Below are 11,114 nucleotides of genomic sequence, written 5' to 3'. Positions count from 1 at the left end.
GGCTGCGACCGCAAAAGCACGTCCCCCCCTAGACTTGAAGTTAGACCTACGGGTGGTTAGGAGACCCTTATCAGCCGATCTGAGGGCCCTGGCGTTGGTATAGGGGGTGAGGAGGTCTGCTAGGTAAGCAGGGGCCTTACCATTTAGGGCTTTGTAAACCAATAAAAGGACCTTGAAGTCTATTCTAAAGCGCACCGGGAGCCAGTGGAGGGAGGCAAGTAAAGGGGTGATGTGAGCTCCATCCTCTTCCAGGGTCGACCGCTATTTGATTCTTTAAGCATCCCGTCCTGAGTTTTCCTCCTGTAGAAACCCTCCTATATCTCACTTTTTATGTATTCATTAAATGGTTTTCAGATTCCCTCATAAACCTCTAATTTGTTTTTGAAGGTTTACGTTATTCTCTCCATTGACAATGGCTGTCAAAGTTAATGCGATATTAACGCGTTAACGCACAATTCCTTTAACGCCACTATTTATTTTACCTCACGATTAACGTTTTAGAAAAAACTTAATTTTTCTTTTTTTTACTAGACTTCACTCAGGTGTATTATTGATATTATGTTTGTTTCTGACTCAAAGTGTGTGTGTGTGTGTGTGTGTGAGAGAGAGAGACGGGGGTGAGAGATGAGGAAGGGAAGAGAAAGAGAGCTTGGAGAGTGTGAGAGAGAGGGGGCGGGTGTGAGTCCTTTATTCATTGTTTTAAATTATTATTTTCTATTAAGTTATTTTGTGCATCACTCTGTTTTGAATTTGATGCAAATTTGCAATGCATGAGGGTCAGACTTTTGTGTTAAATGGCTGCATAAAGCAAGCATTTGTTGACTCATGTTGATAAGAGTATTAAAACTTGAAAAATATCCGTTTAAGGTAGATTTAGAACAGATAAAAAATATGCGATTAATTTGCGATTAATCACGAGTTAACTATGGACATTTTGGACAATCATGCGATTAATCAGATTAAATATTTTAATCGATTGACACTGACAGCCTTCCATATTCTTGATCCAAGCATCGATTGTAGGTGTGTAAAATGTCTTACAGTTAAAAGCTAATGTTTGTTTTGCCTGCAGTATAGTGAAATCAATACACTTGTATTGGTTCTCACTCAGATTGAGATCTGTTGGATATAGGTTTAAGAATCTCATCTTGGCGTCTAACGGGATATTTTAGCGCAGCAGCTCGCGCAGGTCCGGGGCAACTTGGTCACGTGACTCAGTTGGTATAGCTGATTGGGTCGACCACGGTATGTTTGTATACAGCGAACAGGTCTATCTAAATCTGCATCAGCCAATTATATTGAAGTAGCTTTAAGCTGGTGTTGCTGTTTGCGTCTGAACCTCCTCACAAGCTTTGTTCCAGTCCTCGTTTGAAATGTCCTCTTTTAAGCCTCCACGCCTCAAGTCTTGGTACTGAAGTCTCATTTGAACCAGATGCAAGCCACTTATCAAAATCTGAATCGGAAAGGTCTTTATTTAAGTAGTTTTCACATAGAAGGAATTTGCTTTGGTCGTTTTCGGTGCGAACAGACAATAACGGACAGATAATAAAATAAAAAGGTGGAATAAAATGGAATATGAACTAAATTAAATAGAAGCCCAATATAATATAGTATAATAAGTTAAAAATAGGCCAGGGCTGTACACTGAGGTCAATATACACTAATTATAATACAATAACAATACAGTGGGGTGGGATTATACATCAGTGATATCAAGCCTTTACTGTTACAATTCTTGATATTTTCTAAAGGTGAAAGTGTAGGAACTACCAGTGGTTGGTTTTGCATAGAGGAGATACAACTTCTCACTTGCAGGTTGTTACATAAGACCTTGTTTCCACAGTGTTTATTTAGTCTCCATCTTGTTTACTCCCTCCGGTCAAAACCAGTACTCCACCATTCGTCCCTGCCCCGCCATTGGTGGACTACTTTTCAACACCTCACCGATTGGTCGATGAGTTTCAGGATCCCTGCACCCAATCTTCGATCACCACACCCTGAATAAACCTGGCTGATCATTTCACTCTCTCTCTGGCATGTGATTAGGCCTCTGTTTGTGGAAGCACTGTCTGATGGGGTGAGTAAACTTACTGAAGTACAGCCTTCTATGTCTGAGGATCATGATGTTGTTCAAGCTCCTGTTGAAAGTGCTGAGAAGGCAGGTGTGTAAGTTACATTGCCACTCTTTGATTTGGCCTCTCCTGTGTCGAATGGGTCTCGAAGGTGCCCAGGTGAAAGTTAGAATAGCACGTCTCCGGATGGAGGCTCAGGAGAAGGCACAAGCACCTGAGGCAGAGTATCAGCTTCGTAGAATGGAGCTTGAGGCAGAAAATGGGCTGTTGGCATTCGTAGGTTGGAGCATGAGGTGGAAAAAGAGCTCAGACTGCGGAAGTTGGAGCTGGAAACCCTAAAGAGTGAATCCAACTCTGCTACACTGGTGACTCATCCACAAGGCCCTGGTATGTCATTCTCCACAGCTTATTCATTACACACTTTTGATGTAAGTAAACATTGCTTTGGTGCCGCCGTTCCGAGAGACGGAAGTTGATACTTGTTTCAATGTGTTTTAGTGTATTGCTGCTTCATTGCGCTGGCCAAAAGAGGTCTGGCCTTTGTTGCTTCAATGTAAATTGACTGGTAAAGCCCAAGAGGTTTGTTCAACATTTTCCCTGGAAGATGGTTTATTGTATGATACTGTGAAGGCTGCTATCCTTTGTGCATATGAGCTTGTGCCCGAAGCTTATAGGCAGAGGTTTCGTAATCACAAGAGAGCTGCCAACCAGACCTTTGTAGAGTTTGCTAGAGAGAAGAAGGGAACTCTCTTTGATAAGTGGTGTGCAGCAAGCAAGGCCTCAGATCTTAACTCTCTCAGAGAACTCATTCTATTAGAAGAGTTTAAGAATAGTTTGCCAGAGCGTATTGTACCTGAATGAGCAGAAAGTGTCTGTAATATTCATGCTTTGAATATATCTTTACTATATTATTCATGCTGTGAATATATCATTAACGACAGGCGCGCCAGGCGCACCTTGCTTATGTATACCTGACCAGGGGTCCTGACAGTCAGTTGGCTGCCAGCCGTGAATGGAGTTACACTCATGCTGAACGATGCTTACCTTTGAATAAACATATAAATGCTATCTCCTCGTCCTGAAGATTATTCTATACAAATCGAATACGACATGGTGTCAGAAGCAGGATGAACATGGATATCAACGGAGTCCCGTCGCCACGGATGAATTGGGATTCTCTGGACTTACCGGGAGAATGGAAGAAGTTCAGGCAGCATGCGGAGTTGATGTTTTCGGGCCCACTCAAGAAGAAAGGAGAGGACGAGAAATGTAGCTACCTGCTATTGTGGAGCGGAGAAAGAGGGAGAGACATTCACAACACATGGACTCTCAGTGAAGATGAAGCAAAGGTATTGAAGAACTACTATGACAATTTCGAAGCATACGTACTTCCAAGGAGGAACACAATTTTCGCCAGGTACAAATTCCATGAGAAAACCCAGCAACCGAGCGAGTCATTCGAACAATTTGTCACTGCATTGAAACTACTGGTGAAAGACTGTGCATATGTGAACAATGATGAGATGGTTAGAGACCGCATAGTGTTTGGCATACACTCAGCAAAAGTAAGAGAGAAACTATTAAACGTTGGATCAGACTTGTCGTTAGACAAAGCGGTAGATATAGCTAGAGCCCACGAGCTAGCACAATCACAGATAAAGAGCTTTACTGGCGCCACGAGCAGCGCGCAGGAGCAGCTCGTGCACGAGGTGCACAGACATGAACAGAAGTATAGCGCTCAGAGATATCGCCCCAGAGCAGAGTGGACAGAGAGAGCGAACAGAGTGAGCGACACAGACACACGTAAGAACTGTGGATACTGTGGGGGTAGAGCTCACAAGGAAGGGGATAACTGTGTAGCTAGGGGAAAACAGTGCACGAAGTGTGGAAAATGGAACCACTTTGCCAAAGTCTGCAGGGCCGGTAGTTTCCAGAAAAAGTCAGTACACGAGATTAGCATGCGCTCTGAGTCAGGAGAAGAGTCAGACGAACTGTATGTAGACACCGTGACAGACAGACGGTTTGATGCAACAGAACAAGCGTTCGCAGACATACAAGTAGGAAAACAGGGCACAGAGCTTAAATTTAAGTTAGACACAGGTGCACAAGTAAATGTAATTCCTTTGAGAGAGTATCACAGTTTACAAGATAAACGAAAAATACAGCCTACTTCACGCAGACTGACAGGATATGGTGGAGAGAAGCTAGTGGTAAAGGGCACATGCACGTTAAAGTGTAAATACAAAGAGCGTGGCATGTTGTTAGACTTTTACATAGTAGACACTCAGGCACCCCCAGTTCTAGGTTTACAGGCATGCCTGAACATGGACCTCATTAAACTAGTATTGTCAGTAAATGCACACACAGATAAACAGACCATCATGGAAGAATACCACGACGTGTTTAAAGGGATAGGACTATTCCCAGGAGTGTCACATCCATATAGACCCAGACGCCACGCCAGTAGTCTGCCCACTGAGAAGGACACCGATCGCCCTGCGTGGCCGACTAAAGAAGGAGCTACAGAGTATGGAAGACACACAGATCATCGCTAGAGTCATCGAACCAACGGAGTGGGTCAGTGCACTGGTCATTGTTGAGAAACCACGCACAGGCAAGCTCAGACTATGTTTGGATCCTAAGGAGCTAAACAAGGCTATCAAGCGCCCGCACTACCCTCTGCCGACACTAGAGGACATCACACCCAGACTAACAGGCGCACGCTATTTCAGCGTACTGGATGCAAGGTCGGGATACTGGTCCATCAAGCTCTCCACAGAATCATCGAAGCTGACGACGTTCAACACACCGTTTGGACGATACAGATTCCTACGATTACCATTTGGGCTCGCTTCTGCCCAGGACGAGTTCCAACGAAAAATCGACGAGACATACGAGGGACTGAACGGAGTAGCAGCTATAGTAGACGACATCCTTGTATATGGCGCGACCAGAGAGGAACACGATAAGAACCTACATGCAATGATGGTGAGATCACGGGGGAGAGGCGTTCGGCTCAACGCAGACAAGTGCACCATCGGAGCCACCGAAGTGAGCTACTTCGGGCACATCCTTTCAGCTGACGGCATGAAGCCTGACCCAGGCAAGATAGCTGCCATCAAGGAGATGGAGGCGCCAAAGAGCCGTGCAGAACTGGAGACCGTGCTAGGTATGGTCAACTATCTGGCGAAATTCGCCCCGAGCCTCTCCGAGATCAACGCACCCATGAGACAGCTGCTTAAACAATCGAATGAGTTCCTGTGGGACGCGCAGCACGACGCTGCATTCCAAAAGATGAAAGACATACTTACCAGTGAACCTGGGCCAGTCCTCATCTACTTTGACCCAGATAAGGAGCTCAGCTTACAAGTGGACGCATCAAAGTATGGTCTGGGTGCTGTGCTGATGCAGGAAGGAAGGCCCATTAGCTACGCATCCAGATCACTCACGGACAGCGAGGTCAACTACGCACAAATCGAAAAGGAGATGTACGCAGTCCTTTATGGATTCAAACGTTTCCACCAATATGCCTACGGTCGCCATGTTATGGTGCAATCTGACCACAAGCCCCTGGAGTCGATCATGAAGAAGCCGATCGCCGCAGCCCCACCACGGTTACAGAGGATGATACTACAACTACACAACTTCACGATCGTGCACCGCCCTGGGAAAGACATCCCAGTAGCCGACACGCTGTCCAGGAAATCACTCACCTCTCACGACGACGGTCTCAGTGAAGGGATGGACCTTCAGGTACACATGGTGTACAACAGCTTACCTGTACACGACGACAGGCTACAGGAGATCAGAGAAACAACAGACAATGACACACAGCTAAAGCTGCTCAGCCAGGCTATCCTGGAGGGATGGCCTGAGGAAAGAAAACAATGCCCCCAGAACATCACCGAATACTGGAATCACAGAGATGAACTATCCAAAACAAATGGAATAATTTTCAAAGGGGAGAAAATAGTCATCCCTACCAGCCTCAGAGGAGAGATGCTGATCAAGATCCATGCAGGCCACATGGGAATGGAAAAATGCAAACTGAGAGCACGAGACATCATGTTCTGGCCTGGAATGGGTAGACATATAGAGCAAGTCGTGGAGAAGTGCTCAATATGCCAAGAGCGCCGCCCATCAAACACCAAGGAGCCCATGATGCCTCATCGTATCCCAGACCGCCCCTGGCAGGTTGTAGGGACAGATCTCTTTAACTGGAACAACCAGGACTATGTTGTGACCGTCGACTACTACAGCAGATTCTTCGAACTAGACAGACTTCACAGCACCACATCGGCAGCTGTTGTCCACAAGCTAAAGGCAGCCTGTGCCAGGCATGGCGTCCCAGAGACCATAGTCTCAGACAACGGACCACAATACAAGTCTAAAGAGTTCGAGGCATTCGCCAAGTCGTGGGAGTTTACACACGTCACGTCAAGCCCACACTATCCGCAAAGCAACGGACTAGCGGAGAGAACCGTGAAGACGGCAAAGTCACTCATGGACAAGGCTAAGGCAGACGGAAGAGACCCGTACCTAAGCCTCCTGGAATATCGTAACACCCCAGTCGACAACTTCAAATCGCCGGCACAGCTGTTGATGAGCCGCAGGCTACGCTCAACCCTCCCGAGCACCAACCAACAGCTGCGGCCAGGGGTAGTAAGCCAAAAAGATGGACATGACAAGCGAGTGCAGAGACAAAAGCACCAGAAGAAATACTATGACAGGTCAGCTAGACCGCTGCCCCCACTACAGTGTGGTGAATCTGTCAGGCTACAAGAACTTGGACGCTGGAGGCCAGCAGTAGTCATACAACCAGCCGACACTGCGCGGTCATACCACGTTCGCACCCAAGATGGACGTGAATACCGCCGCAACCGCAGGCACCTGAGGGACACAAAAGAGGAACACTTCCAGGACAGCGACGGTATGCCAAGCCCAGAGTGCGTCGATCAACCGCCGGAGACCAACGACCCTGAACTGTCAGAGGACTCAGAAGAGAACTCAGCTTCATACTACACCAGATCCGGCCGAGCAGTGAAGCCTCGGGACATTTTAGACCTATAAATGTACAGGGTGCAGGCGGATCGCTGCCCTATTATAACACCATTTGCCCCATTGAAAAAAAAAAAAAAAGGGGGGTGGTGAAATGTAACAATTATTAATTGTATTATTGTATTATTAATGTATGCTGAAATGATGACTTACTATATGTGTTGAATCTATGACCTACTTACCTTGCTTAATTGTCGATATATTCCCATTTTGTTAGCAAGCTACTTCTACAAATAAGAACTGCATATGGTAAGAGTGTTGAGACACGACCAAATAAGCCATGAATACATACCTTATTCACAGCTGAAGTATTCAAATATTAAAGCAGACTATCCAGAATAAGAGGGCACACAATACGAACTGTAATACCTTGATACATGAATCTTTATGTTTAACATATTAATCCTACCTGTTTACATTGCCTGGTCCTGACACAGGTAACGCACTTGTTATTGTTTACAAAGAAACTCTTACAGAGTATTGCACAACCCTTCTTAATTTCAATTTTGTTCATAGCTTATTAAGCTTTCTTTAAAAGAAGGAGGATGTAATATTCATGCTTTGAATATATCTTTACTATATTATTCATTCATTTACGACAGGCGCGCCAGGCGCACCTTGCTTATGTATACCTGACCAGGGGTCCTGACAGTCAGTTGGCTGCCAGCCGTGAATGGAGTTACACTCATGCTGAACGATGCTTACCTTTGAATAAACATATAAATGCTATCTCCTCGTCCTGAAGATTTTTCTATACAAATCGAATACGACAGTGTCCACTCTGCAGCAGGCTGCTGTATTAGCTGATGAGTTTGCGCTAACCCATAACACAGTTTGTTCTGTCCCCAACCATTGTGAATTCCCACACCCGACCAAAAATGGCACATCGACGTTCAAAACAGGAGCGGCAATGTTACTACTGTCATTAGTCTGGTCATGTTATTTCTGAATGTTTAACATTGAAACGTAAGCAGCAACCGTCCTTTCAGAACCTTGGACAACCCAAAGGCGTTGGTCTGATTAAAATGGCACCTGGTTCTGATCGGCAGATGCACCATGATCAGGATGTTCTCGACCCTTGTTTCAGAACATTTATTTCCAAGGGTTTAGTCTCCTTAACCGCCGGGGATCAAAAAGATCAGTGTCCAGTTCAGATCTTACGAGATACTGGAGCTTCACAGTCTTTTATCCTCTCTGATGTACTGCCTCTGTCTGAGAAGTCTTCCTGTGGTTCTAGTGTCCTAGTTCAAGGTATTGAGATTACAGTGGGTGACAATATTGTCACAAGGAAAGATGAAATGACATACCTGGGGTCCATCCTAGAGGCAAATCTTTCCTGTGACAAAATGGCAAACAATGTAATAAAAAAAGTCAACCAACGAACAAGATTCTTGTACCGGATCTCCTCTCTGGTAAACAAGAATACCCTGAAGACTCTAGCAGGAGCACTCATTCAAGGGTACTACGACTATGCTTGCACCTCATGGTACCAAAGGCACTAAAAACAAGATTACAAACATCACAAAACAAACTGGTCGGACTACTGCTTGACCTTACTCCTAAAACACACCTCACCTAGGATGGCTTAGAGTAGACGACAGAGTACAGCAACTTGCAATGGGCCTGGTCTACAAGATACACTACACCACCAAGGTACCCATGTACATGTCGGGGTACTTCCCAAAGGTCAGTGAATACCACGACCATAACACCAAAGGGAGTTCCACAAATCATGTGCAACCCAGATTCGGCTCAAACAAGGGACTAAACACGTTTTGCAATTATGCCACATCAATGTGGAACCGCTGGAACGCCCTACCCACAGCCGTACAAAAATGTGAATCCCTACCCACCTTCAAAACCGCCCTCAAAGAGCACCTTCGGGAGGCTGCAATTCGAAACTGGCCCCCGTAAATGTCCGAACAAACTCCCACCCACCCACCCCCTACTAATGTACATTTCCCTCTCCCTCGTATGTATATATTTACTGTTAGGATCTCTGTTAACAGTACTGTATATTTGCATATCTTGTATGTCACAAATGTAACAGTACTGTATATCTCTATGTCACGTATGTCATGGCCGCCTAGTTATAGTTGAAAGTGGGGGTGCAAGAATATTATTTTTATTAAAAATAAAATTTTTATTATTTTTTTTTTTTTTTTTTTTACAGGCAAGGGGTGGTTTGGAGGGGGTCCAGCACGACCCCCTCCATGGCAGATTTTTTTTAAAATGTAATGAACCTGTACGTGCAATTTCCTGCAATATAGAGCCTTCAATCTTGACCAATAAAGCTGCTCTTTTCACTATAAAACTCAGTTTATATTGCAGTATGATAGCCAATTACTATAATAATAATATATTATACTGTATATACACTGTATATTGATTTTTCGCTCATTCATTTTTATTAAATCAATCTCCTTTCAAATAGGCCAAGTTTTTAATAAGAAAGAGAAAAAAGATATATTTCCATTACCTGTAAATCTTGTGTCTCTTTCTCTCCTTCTCTGCCTCCTCCCTGAGTCTGCAGTGCACAATCATGACACCGATCTCAAAAAAAAAAAAAAAAAAAGTAAAAAAATAAAAATGGAGGCCCCTCGTCACTATAGGCCCACGGGCCGCGGCCGTCGTTAATACGGCCCTGCTCGTCTGCCATATAGATAGCGATAGCGTTAACGTTTGGAAATGAAGTCAACGTCATCCAGCTGAGCTCACACCACATATCTAGATAACGTTAGCTAGCGGCTAGCACTAAAGCTAACGCCAACCAGAGAGGGAAACGTTATTATTATTTATTCGAGGAAACCGTATGATTGACCAGATCGCAATTCGGGACCGTGAAACACTTTTATGTATTGCGTGGTAGAACCGTAGAAGTTCTACTACCACTCAATAGTAACTTATGTCTAACATAATCCTTTTATTTGAACAACTTACTGGAAAAGCCTGCCTGCCTCACTGCCTGCCACCAATATTATATTTACACTGACTCCTGCCTGCAGCCAGACTGCAGCGCTGTGAGGCAGTGAGCCAAGCTCTACGCGCTGGAGATAGGAGGAACTGGATCAAACCATAATGGGGCAGGGGGGGGGGGGGGGGGGGTTCGCAATCTTTGGAAACTTAAAAACGTGTTATTAAATGTCATTGCGTATTATTAATTTGATTGAAATTACGTAGTTATGCTTAGATTTATATATTGGGGGGGGGGTATATCATATTTTTCATATGATCAAAAAGTGGTGGAGCAAGATCATATCCTTGCTCCCCCAAGTTCAATAGTGGGAGAGCACGTGCATCGTCTGCTCTATTGCGCAGGCGTCTATGACGTATGTCATAAATGTCATGGCTAGATTAGATGACTAGATTAGAATTTTATATCTGTATGTTGTGTATGTCATTATGAATTGAAAATGGGGGACCCTGATGTAAACAAGACGAAAGTCTCTCTCTGGTCTGCATTCCACATTGGCGGCCATTTGGATGCGTATAAAATCACTGTAGACGGCCAGCATATGTAAACAGACTTGCATAGTTCGCGAGGCTGTTTGTAGAGCTAAATCTATACTTCATAGTATTGCTATCTGTCCATTCTCATTGTCAATTGAGACCATAAAGCGTCCCTTCAAAATGGCTTAAAGAAATAATTTTTTCATCAATACGTTCTCATTTCATAGCGTCTTGAATATAAGCGGTATACGGGGTTTGGTCTAGTATATTTCCTGGAAGGCTGGATAAAGGGCTAATAGCTACTAACGTTATATCCAATGGCATTTCGGTTATACAGAAGCTATAGTTAAAACTCAAACTGCATATGATCGGTACGATCCTCAAGCATGTATGCATGAAAGGGGGGGGGGGGGGGATGTCGTTTCTGATTATTGATTACCAATAACCGTGTTCGTCTCAGTAGCCACATACGCTGATCGGCTGGTTGAGTATCATAACAAGCCCGGATCAGCATGTAATATACGTGAAAAAGAT

Source organism: Notolepis coatsorum, assembly GCF_963971535.1.
Source record: "Notolepis coatsorum genome assembly, chromosome: 8".
NCBI classification, from domain to species: Eukaryota; Metazoa; Chordata; class Actinopteri; order Aulopiformes; family Paralepididae; genus Notolepis; species Notolepis coatsorum.
This window is presented reverse-complemented; position numbering follows the sequence as displayed.